This window comes from Saccopteryx leptura, chromosome 2 (genome assembly GCF_036850995.1).
Source record: "Saccopteryx leptura isolate mSacLep1 chromosome 2, mSacLep1_pri_phased_curated, whole genome shotgun sequence".
NCBI lineage: Eukaryota > Metazoa > Chordata > Mammalia > Chiroptera > Emballonuridae > Saccopteryx > Saccopteryx leptura.
This window is the reverse complement of record NC_089504.1, coordinates 326,346,737-326,361,697: the sequence shown is the minus strand read 5'-3', so window position 1 is coordinate 326,361,697 and position 14,961 is coordinate 326,346,737. Positions and strand designations below refer to the sequence as shown.

Here is a 14,961-nt window from a genome sequence, read left to right as displayed (position 1 = left end):
AATGTACCATTGCATTTTTATCTACGCATCTATTGATGGGTACTTAGGCGGCCTCCAAATCTTGGCTATTGTAAATAAAGCTGCAATGAACACTGGGGTGCACATATTCTTTTGAATTAGTGTTCCAGGTTTCTTCAGATATATTGCCAGAAGTAGAATTGCTGGGTCATAAGGCATTTCCATTTTTAATTTTTTGAGGAAACTCCATACTGTATTTAACAGTGACTGTTTCAATCTGCATTCCCACAAGCAGAACACAAAGGTTCCCTTTCTCAATATCCTTGCCAACACTTGTTTTTTATTGATTTACTGATGATAGCCATTCTGACAGGTCTAAGATAATATCTCATTGTGGTTTTAATTTGCATTTCTCTGATGATTAGTGATGCTGAACATCTTTTCGTACGTATGTATTGGCCATCTATATATCCTCTCTGAAGAAGTGTCTGTTCATATCATTTGTCCATTTTTTAACTGGATTGGTATTTGTTTGTTTTTATGTTGAGCTATATAAATTCTGTACAAATTTTGGGTATTAACCCCTTATCAAACACATTGTTGAATATGTTCTCTCATACAGTGAGTTGTCTTTTCATTTTATTGATGGTTTTCTTTGCTGTGCAAAAACTTTTTAGTTCTATGTAGTCCCAGTTGTTTAATTTTCCCTTGCCCAAGGAGCTATATTATGAAAAAACACTGCTACAAGAAATGTCCAAGGCCTGACCTGTGGTGGCGCAGTGGATAAAGCGTCGACCTGGAAACGCTGAGGTCGCCGGTTCGAAACCCTGGGCTTGCCTGGTCAAGGCACATATGGGAGTTGATGCTTCCAGCTCCTCCCCCCTGTCTCTCTCCCTCTCTCTCTGTCTCTCTCTCTCTCCTCTCTAAAATGAATAAATAAAATAAAATAAAATAAAAAAGAAATGTCCAAGATTTTATTGACTATGTTTTATTCTAGTATTTTTATGGTTTTGAGTCTTACAATTAAATCTTGTGCATGGTATGAGATGGTGGTCTAGTTCTTTTTTATTTTATTTTAGTTTTCCACATTATCTAACTTGCCCAACACTATCTCTTGAAAAGACTGTCTTTTCTTGGAGAAGTGTCTTATAGATTATACTGTCATGTTTTTTCACCAACCCATTTAAAACATGAGGCCATTCTTGCCTTTCAAGAGTCTCATTATTCTGACTTCAGATGGAGGACACAAACCTTTTCCTAGGACTCTTACTGCTCAAAAAGTGTGATCGCAGACCCAGCAGTGTTAACCTGGAAGCTGGTAAAAATGCAGAACCCCAAACCCCATCCCCGACCTGCAGAATCAGGTGATCCGTATATACACTAAAGTGAGAAGCACTGCTCTCATGATTCTGCCCTAATCTGTCCCCCTGGACTTGCAAACTCAAGCACCTGTTTTGTTTAAACCACACGAGCATGCTCAGCTTCTCACGGATCAGTGTCATTGTGTTGTCATGGTTCCCAGATGAGGAATCAGAGGTAACTGGAGGATAAGAGGCTTTCCCAGACTCTACACAGAAAATTAGTAACCCCATTGGGACCAGACAGCCCTTCCATGAGTTGTCTGTCTGTTGATTAGTCATACAATCTGACCACAAGAGATCAACTGACCTAAAGACTACCAAAATGTACATTTCATTGGAGAAGAAAATAAAAAGTGCAAAGGCAAAGAACTTAGGGAACACAAGGTCAGTCTGATTGTGCTTTATCTGTAATCTGAATATTAATGTAAAAACTTCTAAGTGGTATGAGATGATCTTTGAGTGTAAAAATCTGAAAAATCTAAACCAAGAAAATGCTTTCAGAACTCCACAATCACATTTAAATTTGTTTGGTGAAAACTAGAAACTTGTTTGTGCTACAGCCTATGTAAGTGATACTGTAAAATTGTCAATCAGAAAACAGAATCATAGCTTCTTGGTCAAACAGTGAACTTTGATTTACGTAGGTCAGAACATCTAGACCAACGGTTCTCAACCTGTGGGTTGCGACGCCAGCGGGGTCGCCTAAAGCCATCGGAAAATACATAATGCATATCAGGTATTTACATTCCGAATCATAACTGTAGCAAAATTATAGTTATGAAGTAGCCATCAAAATTATTTTTTGGTTTGGGGTCACCGCAACATGAGGAACTGTATTGCGGGATCACGGCATTAGAAAGGTTGAGAACCACTGATCTAGACACAGAAAAATTAAAAAAAAAATGTCAGCAATTATATCCAAGGTAGATAAAATTGTGTGCTTCAAAGTTACTGAAGTCACTATTGCCCTCTGAGAAGCAGGACCACGAAATCTCAGAAAATGCAGATGTTTTCATAAGTAAGATTTCAGTCCTTCCTTACTACTTTAAGGAAAACAAAACAGAATTTATAAGAATAAAATTCAGCCTGACCAGGCAGTGGCGCAGTGGATAGAGCGTTGGGACTGGGATGCGGAAGGACCCAGGTTCGAGACCCCGAGGTTGTCAGCTTGAGCGCAGGCTCATCTGGCTTGAGCAAAAAAAAAAAAAAAAAAAAAAAATGCTTACCAGCTTAGATGACCCAGGGTCGCTGGCTCAAGCAAGGGGTTACTTGGTCTGCTGAAGGCCCGCAATCAAGGCACATATGAGAAAGCAATCAATGAACAACTAAGGTGTCGCAACGAAAAACTGATGATTGATGCTTCTCATCTCTCTCCGTTCCTGTCTGTCTGTCCCTATCTGTCCCTCTCTCTGACTCTCTCTGTCCCTGTAAAAAGAAAAAAAAAAAAAGAATAAAATTCACAAGACTAAGTCCAATAGTGAAAGTTGTCTACCCTTTGATCATCTTACCCTTTAATGTCTCATTGGATGAAATCAAAATCCTTAAAACTCAAGCAGTGAGTCTCAACATTTTTCCCACAAGAACTTCTGTGTCCAAGTCAACATTCTGGGTGATTTTATATCAAATTAACTTCATTTATAAAGTATTAATCATTTCCCATTTTTATTAATCAAATACCGCTATAATTATGAGAAGATAGCCTGGTAAGTCTTCTGCATTAACTGGATGGAAGAAACCTAGTGACGCTGCATACCCCTATTGCACACAGGCCCATCGCATCTGAAGGGCGCCAGGCTGTATGTATCTGAGCCTCCAGACTGAAAATAGAGGAATCGAGCTCTTAAATAAGAGTCAAAAGGCAGAGGATCCCAAAGCTATTTCCCTGGCTTTCACTGTCTACTGAAACAATAGTCTTATACAATAAGACAATATATACAGTTCTTTTTAGATTATACTACTAAATATTATCCACATACTGTAAGAGAATGCAATGGCCTCAGAGCCACACCCTACTCTTGTTCATGTCTGCACACAATGCCTGGTGGGCCATGTCTAGCCCACCATCTGTTTTCAGTATAGCCCATGAGCTAAGAATGGCATATACATTTTTAAATGGTTAAAAAAGAAATCAAAGCCTGACCAGGTGGTGGCACAGTGGATAGAGAGTTGGCCTGGGACGTTGAGAACCCAGGTTCAAAACCCTGTGGTTGCCAGCTTGAGCATGAGGTCGCCAGCTTCAGTGTGGAATCAAAGATATGACCCCATGGTCTCTGGCTTGAGGCCCCCAATCAAGGCACATGTGAGAAAGTAATCAGTGAACAACTAAAGTGCTGCAACTATGAGTTGATGCTTCTCATCTCTCTCCCTTTCTGTCTGTCCCTGTCTATTTCAAAAAAGAAGAAAAAAGAGATAGAAATCAAAGGAAGATTAGCACAGTTGGCCCTGGAACAACACCAGCTGGGACACTGACCTCCCACACAGTTGAAAATCCACATATAAACTGTATTTCATGGCACATAAAATTGTATGAAATTAAAATTTCAGTGTTCGGAAATAAAGTTTTATTGAAACACAGCCACAGTCATTTGTTATGTATTAACCATGGCTGCTTTCATGCTACAAAGACAAGTTGTAGTTGCAACACAAACTATATGGCCCACAAGCCTAAAATATTTACTACCTGGCCCTTTACATAAAAAGTTTGCTAACCCCTGGTTGAAATTATCTTACAATACCATCAATGGAAAAGAAATACTTTTTTTGTTAAAGAAATACTTTTTGAAGGCATTCCTAAGGACCCCTGCATGAGAATCACCAGAGCTGCTGGTTAGAATGCACTCCTAGGCTCCACCTCAGACCTAATTAATTACCAGGCATGTCAAAGGCCTGGTAAATTGTATTTCTAGCAATCTCCTGATGACTCTTTTTCTGGACCAGCTCTAGTAATGAGTAAAATAAGATTAAGCTATATGGAAAAGATAAATATTATCTATTTAATTTCTAGGAGGAGCAAAGGAATGAGAAACCATAAATGTCCATTTATTTTTAAAATTATTTTCAAATAAAAATAATACATTAGTTATTTGGGATTTAAGATACAAACCAGTTTAAAACAAGTTCTATTTTGCTCAAATTTATTTTTCTTTCTTTTTTTTTTTTTTTTTTTTTTTTTTTGTAGCAAAGAGAGGGACAGATAGGGACAAACAGGAAGGGAGAGAGATGAGAAACATCAATTCTTCATTGCGGTTCCTTGGTTGTTCATTGATTGATTTCTTTTTTTTTTTTTTTTTTTTTTTTTTTTTTTCATTTTTCTGAAGCTGGAAACAGGGAGAGACAGTCAGACAGACTCCCGCATGCGCCCGACCGGGATCCACCCGGCACGCCCACCATGGGGCGGCGCTCTGCCCACCAGGGGGCGATGCTCTGCCCATCCTGGGCGTCGCCATATTGCGACCAGAGCCACTCTAGCGCCTGGGGCAGAGGCCGAGGAGCCATCCCCAGCGCCCGGGCCATCTTTGCTCCAATGGAGCCTTGGCTGCGGGAGGGGAAGAGAGAGACAGAGAGGAAAGCGCGGCGGAGCGGTGGAGAAGCAAATGGGCGCTTCTCCTGTGTGCCCTGGCCGGGAATCGAACCCGGGTCCTCCGCACGCTAGGCCGACGCTCTACCGCTGAGCCAACCGGCCAGGGCCTGATTGATTTCTCATATGTGCCTTGACTGGGGGGCTACAGCGGACCAAGTGACCTCTTGCTCGAGCCAGTGACCTTGGGCTCAAGCTGGTGAGCCTCACTCAAACCCAATAAGTCCACTCTCAAGCTGGCAACCTCAGGGTCTCAAACCTGGGTCCTCCGAGTCCCAGTCCGAAGCTCTATCCACTGCGCCACTGCCTGGTCAGGCTATTTTGCTTAAATTTTAAGCTTTAGCTGAGAGTTTATAGCAAATAACTGAAGCTCTATGAAACATTGAATACTCTAATATTGCTCAAAAAAAACATCATGCGAAGAAATATACAAGCTTTAACCCTGAAAGAGTTCTGCATCCCAACACAGAACATATATGACAGTACAAATTAAAGGCTATTACAGACTTTTATGTCCTTTTGACATCTGTCAAAAATATACTGGCTAATTTAAAATAAACAGATACAGACATTCATCGTTTAATAGATGCATATGAATAAGTTCTGATATATTAACTGTTAGGTGATTTCATCATCATGCAAACATCAGAATGCATTTACACAAACCTAGATGGTCTAGTACAGTCTACGACACACCTAGACTAATGGTATATACCATATTATATAACGTTACTGTACTTAATACTACAGGCAATGGTGTTTGTGTCTCTAAACATACCTAAATATAAAAATGGTATAATAAAAATATAGTAGAAAAATATATAGTAGTATAAAAATATACTACTATATAGTATAGTAGTATAAAATATATAGTAGTATAAAAATAGTGCATTTGCCTAACCATGCGGTGGCGCAGTGGATAGAGCGTTGGACTGGGATGCAGAGGACCCAGGGTCGAAACCCCAAGGTCGCTGGCTTGAACATGGGCTCACCGGCTTGAGCACAGAATGGCTAGGTTGAGCGTGGGATAATAGACATGACCCCATGATCGCTGGCTTGAAGCCCGAGATTGCTGGCTTGAGCAAGGAGTCCTTCTCTGTGCTGTAGTCCTGTCCCGTCCTCCCTCACCCCGTCAAGGCACATATGAGAAAACAATCAATGAACAACTAAGGTGCCGTAACAAAGAACTGATGCTTCTCATCTCTCCCCCTTCCTGTCTGTCTGTCCCTATCTGTCCCTCTCTCTCTGTCAAAAAAAAATTTTTATTTTGTGCACTTGTATAGGGTACTTACCATGAAAGTCTATATACTACTGTAGACTTTATAAATACTTCACATTTAGGCTACACCAGTCTTATTAAAAATTCTTCAACAAATTTTTAGCTTACTCTAACTTTAAACTTTTTTCTTTTGTAATAACACTTAGCTTAAAATACAAACATATTGTACAGCTATATAAAAGTATTCTTTATACCTTATTCTATAACTCTTTTCTATTTTCAATTTTTTTTTTTGCCTGACCTGTGGTAATGCAATGGCTAGGGTGCTGACCTGAAATGTTTGAAACGCTGAGATCACCGGTTTGAAACCCCAGGCTTGTCAGGTCAAGGCACATACGAGAAGCGACTACTACAGGTTGATGCTTCCTGCTCATCCCACCGCTTTCTCTTTCTCCTCTCTCTAAAAAAATCAATAAACATAATCTTAAAAAAAATTTTTTTAGCCTGACCTGTGGTGGCGCTGTGGATAAAGCGTCGACCTGGAAATGCTGAGGTCACCGGTTCAAAAACCCTGGGCTTGCCTGGTCAAGGCACATATGGGAGTAGATGCTTCCAGCTCCTCCCCCCCTTCTCTCTCTCTGTCTCTCCTCTCTCTCTCTCTCTCTATCTCTCCCTCTCCTCTCTAAAATGAATTAAAAAAAAAAATTTTTTTTTACACTTTAAATTTTGTTAAAAATTCATACACAAATACACACATTAGCCTAGGCCTATACAGGGTCAGGTTCACAGTATCACTGTCTTCACCTTTGTATCTTGTCCCACTGGAAGGTCTTCAGGGACAGTAACACGCATGGAGCTGTCATCTCCTATAGAAACAACGCCTTCTTCTGGAACACCTCCTGGAGGAGCCCAAGGCTTTTCTTGAGTAGGTGTCACACTCTTCAGTTAAGATGTCCCTGCTGGTTTGATCATATGTTTACTTGTAAGCAGATAATGTCATGTACATTCCTCTCTATTAATGAAAACCTTTTGGTGTTGGGGTCCACATTTTCAAACATTTTAAGCTTATTAAAGTCTGAAAAATATTCAGTTAACCTTCACTGTAAATTTTCTTGAGGGTTCCTTCACTTCTGCAGTTTCCTTTTCTTTTGCTTCATCTTAAGTTACCGATATGTGTTCCTGTTCCAGTTCCAAAACCTCCTCATTAGCAAATTCTCAGGAATCTATTTCATCCTAATCCACACCCAAGTTAAAGTCGTTTGTCATCTCAACCACAGCCTTGTTGATTTTTTTTTTTTTTTTTTTTGGTGGCAGAGACAGAGAGATAGGGACAGACAGGAAGGGAGAGAGATGAGAAATATCAATTCTTTGTTGTGGTTCCTTAGTTTTTCATTGATTGATTTCTCATATGTGCCTTGATGGGGGGGGGGGGCTACAGCAGACCGAGTGACCCCTTGCTCAAGCCAGCGACCCTGGCCCCAAGTTGGTGAGCCTTGCTCAAATCAGATGAGCTTGCGCTCAAGCTGGTGACCTCGTGGTCTCAAACCTGGGTCCTCCACATCCCAGTCCAACGCTCTATCCACTGCGCCACCGCCTGGTAAGGCCTTGTTGATTTTTTTTTTAATTTTTTTTATTTATTCATTTTATAGAAGATAGACACAGAGAAAGAGAAGGGAAGGAGGAGCAGAAAGCATCAACTCCCATATGTGCCTTGACCAGGTAAGCCCAGGGTTTTCAATGGGCGACCTCAGCATTCCAGGTCAACGCTTGATCCACTGCGCCACCACAGGTGAGGCAAAAATTCTTTATTGATTTTTTTTTTTTTTTTTTAGAGAGAGAGGAGTGAGAAAGAGAGAGAAGGGGGAGAAGCAGGAAGCATCAACTCCCATATGTGCCTTGACCAGGCAAGCCCAAGGTTTCGAACCGGCGACCTCAGTGTTCCAGGTCGACGCTTTATCCCACTGCGCCACCACAGGTTAGGCCTTTTTTTTTTTTTTTTTAAAGGGCTTTTTATTTTATTTTTTTTAATTTTTTTATTTATTTACTTTTTTAGATTTTATTTATTTACTTTTATTAGAGAGAGAAGGGAGAGGGAGAGGGAGAGATAGAGAGAGAAAGGGGGAGGAGAAGGAAGCATCAACTCCCATATGTGCCTTGACCAGGCAAGCCCAGGGTTTTGAACCAGTGACCTCAGCATTCCAGGTCGATGCTTTATCCACTGCGCCACCACAGGTCAGGCTGATTTTTTTTTTAAGACTTTATTCATTTTAGAGAGGAGAGAAGGAGGAGAGAGAGAGAGAGAAGAGGGAAGGAGCAGGAAGCATCAACTCCCATATGTGCCTTGACCAGGTAATCCCACAGTTTTGAAGTTTTGAACCGGTGACCTCAGCATTCCAGGTCGACGCTTTATCCATCGCGCCACCACAGATCAGGCTAGTCATGAATAAATGAAGCCCTTGAGTGTCTTCAGATGCCATTATCCTTGGTGACATTACCCCAAGCCCAAGCAAAGTTCTTAATGCAGTCACTGATATTGTAATCCTTCCAGAATTGTACCAGTTTCTTCTGTGTCTTCCCATTTCAGCAATAGCCCAGGCAAAGGTCTGCCACACAAGCAGACCTTACAAGTTGCTGTAACTCCTTGTTCCACTGACTGGATCAGAGGTGGTATTTGGAGGGAGAAACACCACTTTGATATTGGAATGAAAATAACCAATAAGAGGAGAATGCCAACAATAAGGGAGCATTATCACCAACTAACAAAATCTTTAAAAGTACTGTTATTCTCAAACAGCACTTCTCAGCACTGGCCACGTGGTTCAGTGAATGAAACATCAACCTCACACACCAGACGTCATGGGTTCAACTTACAGTCAGGGCACGTACAAGTATCAGTCAATGAATACAAAACTAGCCTGACCAGGTGGTGGCACAGTGCATACAGTGCCAGACTGGGATGCAGAGGACCCAGGTTCGAAAACCTGAGGTCACCGACTTGAGTGTGGGCTCATCCAGCTTGAGCACAGGCTCACCAGCTTGAGCATGGGGGGTCACTGGCTTGAGCCCAAAGGTTGCTGGCTTGAGCAAGGGGTCACTCGCTCTGCTGCAGTCTCCTGGTCAAGGTACATATGAGAAAGCAATCACAGAACTAAGGAGACCAAGGAGCCGCAACAAAAAATTGATGCTTCTCATCTCTCTCCCTTCCTGTCTGTCCCTCTCTGTCTCTCTCTCTGTCTCTGTCACCAACAAAAAACAAAACAAAAAAACACACAACTAAATGGAACTACAAGTTGATGCTTCTCTATCTCTCTTCCCCTCTCACCCTCTCTCTCAAACCAATGGAAAAATATTTTAAAAGCAGTACTTCTCTATTTTGCTGGCATTGCAATTCAGGAGAGCGTCCTGGAAGAAGAGCTGAGTCATCCATGACTTACTGCCTTGCAGTACACTGGCAGTGTGAGCTTACTGATAAGCTTGAAGGCCCTGAGGCTTTCACAAAATGTTTCAATTTGTAGCCTAAGACACTGTCCCCAAGCAAGACTGTTATCCTGTCCATAAAGCCTTGAAACCTGGCATTGAGTTGGCCTTTTTATAAATGAAAGTCCCTTTAAGTACCTCTTTCCAGGATAGAGAAGTTTTATCCAGACTAAATATATGCTCTGGCAAGTTATTTTCCTCCACAGTCAGCGTATCTAGAGTTTCCAAAAATTCTTCAGCTACCTTCATATCAGCACTCACAAACTCATCACTCACTTTTATATTATGTAATGAATAGTGATTCTTGAATTGTTTAAGCCACCTAAACTTACAAGAAATTCAAAATCTTAGTCAGTTCCAGCCTTTTCCTTCAATATCAGAAAACAACAAACAAAAAACCCTTTTTGCTTTGGCTGAGATCATAATGGTGCTAAAAGGGATGTGCTTCTATATCTGGTCTTCAATCAGGTCATCAAAAGTTTCTCCATGTTTAATGTAGGTCCTTGTGGAATATTGGTTAGTCTCTCATTGCCTTCAATCAAGCAGACCCTTTAACAGCTTCCATCATTTTGTTCTTTTTTTCTTTTTAGCAAGAGAGAGGGTGGCAGGGACAGATAGACAGACAGGAAGGGAGAGAGATGAGAAGCTTCAATTCTTCACTGCCACAGTTGTTCATTGATTGCTTTCTCATAGGTGCCTTGACCAGGGGGTTCCAACCGAGCCAGTGACCTCCTGCTCAAGCCAGAGACCTTGGGTTCAAGCCAGCGACCCCCCACAGCTCAAGTTGGTGACCCCGCACTGAAGCCAGCAACCTCGGGGCTTTGAACCTGGGTCCTCAGCATTCCAGGACGACGCTCTAACCATTGCACCACCGCCTAGTCAGGCCAGCACTTTGTTCTTGTTCTTCAAGATGGTAGCTATAATCGAATGGGATATGTCTGACTGGCGAGCAATAACCATCACTGATTTTCCACTTTCTTTTTTTTTTAATTTTTTTTTTTTTTTTTTTTTTTTTTCATTTTTCTGAAGCTGGAAACAGGGAGAGACAGTCAGACAGACTCCCGCATGCGCCCGACCGGGATCCACCCGGCACGCCCACCATGGGGCGACGCTCTGCCCACCAGGGGGCGATGCTCTGCCCATCCTGGGCGTCGCCATGTTGCGACCAGAGCCACTCTAGCGCCTGAGGCAGCGGCCACAGAGCCATCCCCAGCGCCCGGGCCATCTTTGCTCCAATGGAGCCTTGGCTGCGGGAGGGGAAGAGAGAGACAGAGAGGAAAGCGCGGCGGAGGGGTGGAGAAGCAAATGGGCGCTTCTCCTGTGTGCCCTGGCCGGGAATCGAACCCGGGTCCTCCGCACGCTAGGGATTTTCCACTTTCATAGTCCTTAATCACTTCTAATTTTATTTCCAGGTCAATCACTCAATGTGACCTCCTACTGGCAACATGAACAGATCCTTTTCTTTTTATTATTTATTCATCTTTTTTAGAGGAGAGACAGAGAGAAGGGGGGTGGGCCAGAAGCATCAACTCCCATTTGTGATTTGACTGGGCAAGCCCAGGGTTTTGAACCGGTGACCTCAGCATTTCAGGTCGATGCTTTATCCACTGTGCCACCACAGGTCAAGCAAGCAGCAGATCTTGCACTTAGGGACCATGATGAACAGGGTAAGATTAAATCAAGCACTAGAAAATAATGCTTAATCAAGTGGCATGGCCTGACCAAACGGTGGCGCAGTGGATAGAGCCTCGGACTGGGATGTGGAAGGACCCAGGTTCGAGACCCCGAGGTCGCCAGCTTGAGTGCAGGCTCATCTGGTTTGAGCAAAAGCTCACTGGATTGGACCCAAGGTCACTGGCTGGAGCAAGGGGTTACTCAGTCTGCTGAAGGCCCGCAGTCAAGGCACATATGAGAAAGCAATCAATGAACAACTAAGTGTCGCAAAGCTCAATGAAAAACTAATGATTAATGCTTCTCATCTCTCCACTCCTGTCTGTCTGTCCCTATCTATCCCTCTCTCTGACTCTCTCTCTCTCTGTCTCTGTTAAAAAAAAAAAAAAAAAAAAGAGGCATGATAAACACAAAATGTATGGAGCTGCTGACAACATAACAGGGCACACTGTTTTACAGCAAACTTTTTTTTTTACAAGTAGAAATAATATAACAATAAAAAGTATAGCAAATACACAAACAAGTAACACAGGTATTTACTGTATTCCCCATGTATAAGATGCACCCTTTTTTAAAAATTTGGGGTAGCATGACCTGTGCTGGCGCAGTGGATAAAGCGTCAACCTGGAAACACTGAGGTCGCCGGTTCAAAACCCTAGGCTTGCTTGGTCAAGGTACATATGGGAGTTGATGCTTCCCGCTCCTCCTCGCTTCTCTCTCTCCCTCCCTTCTCTATAATGAATAAATAAAATAAAATAAAATAAACGGGGGTAAAAAAACCGGGTGTGTCTTACACAGCGGTTGTAGTTTTTTTACTTGCATCTCCCACTTTTTCACGCTTATTTTTGTGCTCATGGTTGAAGACAGTGATTTGTCATCAGACACAGATGAGGACAAGCTAATGGATGGGAGTTGTGACAGTAATGAGGAGTTGTATGAATTTTATGATGAATAAAACTTGAGTTCAATAACTTTATGTAATACTTATTTTTTCAAATTTCAGGCCCCCAAATTAAGATGTGTCTTATACATGGGAGCATCTTAAATATGGGGAAATATGGTACTATATTATCAAGTATTATGTATTATACAGAAGTGTTTGTGCTATACTTTATATTATTGGCAGCACAAGTTCGTTTACACCAGCATCACCATCAACACGTAAGGAATACACTACACTATGACTTTAGGATGGCAAGAAAGTCACTAGGGAACAGAATTTTTCAGCTCCATTATAAACTTATGGGACCACCATCAACAGAGTAAGTATGTAGTCCATAGTTAACTGAAGTGTCATTATGTGATGTGTGACTATATTTAAATAAACTGGGTTGGAAGAAAACCTATCAAATTCAGGGCAATAGCTGCCTGAGTGGGGAAGGGAGGGGTCCAAGGAAGCCTCAACTTTAAAATGCTTTATTTTTTCTTTTTATGTTTTTGTGACAGAGACAGAGAGAAACAGGGACATAGAGACAGGAAGGGAGATGAGAAGCTTCAATTTTTTGTTATGGCTCCTTAGTCTCCTTAGTTGTTCATTGATTGCTTTCTCATATGTGCCTTGACCGGGGGGCTACAGCAGACCAAATGACCCCTTGCTCAAGCCAGCGACCTTGGGCTCCAAGCCAGCGACCTTTGGGCTCAGGCCAGTGACCATGAGGTCATGTCCATATGACCCCACGCTCAAGCCAGCGACTCCACTCAAGCTGGTGAGCTTGTGCTCAAGCTGGATGAAACTGTGCTCAAGCCAGCAACCTCAGGGTTTCGAATCTGGGTCCTCTATTTCCCAGTCTATTCACTGGGAAACCGCTTAGTCAGGCTATCATGCTTTTTTTTTTTTTAAATAAAAGAGCGATAAAACAAGCATGACCAATTTCAAGTGGTAATAATGTTGATTAATTTGTTCTTTGTAATTTTCTATGTCACTGCAATTTCTAAAAATAAAAATTATTTTGCCTGACCTGTGGTGGTGCAGCGAATAAAGCATTGACCCAGAATGCTGAGGTCACAGGTTCAAAACCCCGGGCTTGCCGGATCAAGACACATACAAGAAGCTACTACTGCCTGACCTGTGGTGGTGCAGTGGGTAAAAGCATTGACCTGGAATGCTGAGGTTGCCAGTTCAAAATCCCAGGCTTACCTGGTCAAGGCACAAATGGGAGTTGATGCTTTCTGCTCCTCTCTTCCTTCTTTCTCTTGGCCTCTCTCTCTGTCCCCTCTCTCTAAAATGAATAAATAAAATCTTAAAAAAAAAAAAAAGAAGCTACTACTATGAGTTGATGCTTCCTGCTCCTGGCCCCATCTTCTCTCTCTCTCTTAAATCAATAAATAAAATCTTTTTGTTGTTGTTGTTTTTGTTTTAATTTATTTATTCATTTTTTTAGAGAGGAGAGAGAGAGACAGAGAGAGAAAGCAAGGGGAGAGAGAGAGAGAGAGAGAGAGAGAGAGAGAAGGGGGGAGGAGCTGGAAGCATCAACTCCCATATGTGCCTTGACCAGGCAAGCCCAGGGTTTCAAACCGGCGACCTCAGCATTTCCAGGTCGACGCTTTATCCACTGCGCCACCACAGGTCAGGCAATAAATAAAATCTTAAAAAAAAAGTCATTTGGAATAAAAGAAAATTAACTACAACAAATGGCTGTCAGTCCAAGCCCCCTCTGCAGGCTTTGGGCTGCGTGTGTGAGCCAGACTAAGAGTTGATTTGGTGAGAGAACTTGGCAAGTTTACTACCATAACACAACAGCTAAACTACAATAGGAACACTCTTAGTTATAAATCTTGGTTTCAAATCTGTATGTAACTTGTATGCTGACAGTACTCTCTAGATTTTATTCACCAGAACTTCCTCCAGGTTTCAAGCAAGCTCACTTCATGGTCTCTCTTCCACGTGAGGAAGGCTGGTGCTTCACATGCTCTCTCTGCCACATAAATGCTTACCAGTCAACACAAATCTTACGAAGCAACACACTCTCACCCAAGTTTTCTCACTCATGTGTATCTACAAACTTAAAGAGCTAAGGAGTTAAAAAAAAAAACCTACCAGCCTGGGACGCGGAGGACCCAGGTTTGAAACCCCGAGGTCGCTGGCTTGAGCATGGTCTCATCTGGATTGAGCAAGGCTCACCAGCTTGAACCCAAGGTCGCTGGCTTGAGCAAGGGGTCACTTGGTCTGCTGTAGTCCCCCAGTCAAGGCACATGAGAAAGCAATCAGTGAACAACTAAGGAGACTAAGGAGCCACAACAAAAAAATCGATGCTTCTCATCTCTCTCCCTTCCTGTCTATCTGTCAGTTCCTATCTGTCCCTCTCTCTGTCTCTCTCCGTCTCTGTCACAAAAAACAAAAACAAAAACAAAATCCTACCAGTGGCAATTGATGCTAAAAATGATTCTGGGGCAAAGGCAATTGTATATGAATTTTAAAAGAACTTTATGACGGCCCTGGCCAGTTGGCTCAGTGGTAGAGCGTCGGCCTGGCGTGCAGAAGTCCCGAGTTCGATTCCCGCCAGGGCACACAGGAGAAGCGCCCATCTGCTTCTCCACCCCTCCCCCTCTCCTTCCTCTCTGTCTCTCTTCCCCTCCTGCAGCCAAGGCTCCATTGGAGCAAAGATGGCCCGGGCGCTAGAGATGGCTCCTTGGCCTCTGCCCCAGGCGCTAGAGTGGCTCTGGTCGCGGCAGAGCAACGCCCCGGAGGGGCAGAGCAT

At 42.6% G+C, this 14,961-nt stretch overlaps 1 protein-coding gene across 5 annotated transcripts in view; it reads right to left on the bottom strand.

Annotated features, from left to right (window-relative positions):
* Positions 1-14,961, bottom strand: part of DUSP14 (dual specificity phosphatase 14) — a 38,661-nt gene that overhangs the window by 12,568 nt on the left and 11,132 nt on the right. For 2 of the 5 annotated variants that reach the window (XM_066363231.1, XM_066363233.1), the window contains exon 1: positions 2,546-2,605. The exons of the other annotated variants lie outside the window; for them this stretch is intronic. The gene's annotated coding sequence lies outside the window, so the exon portion shown is untranslated. Of the gene's footprint in view, positions 1-2,545; positions 2,606-14,961 lie in introns of those variants that run through there. 5 annotated transcript variants of the gene reach the window in all.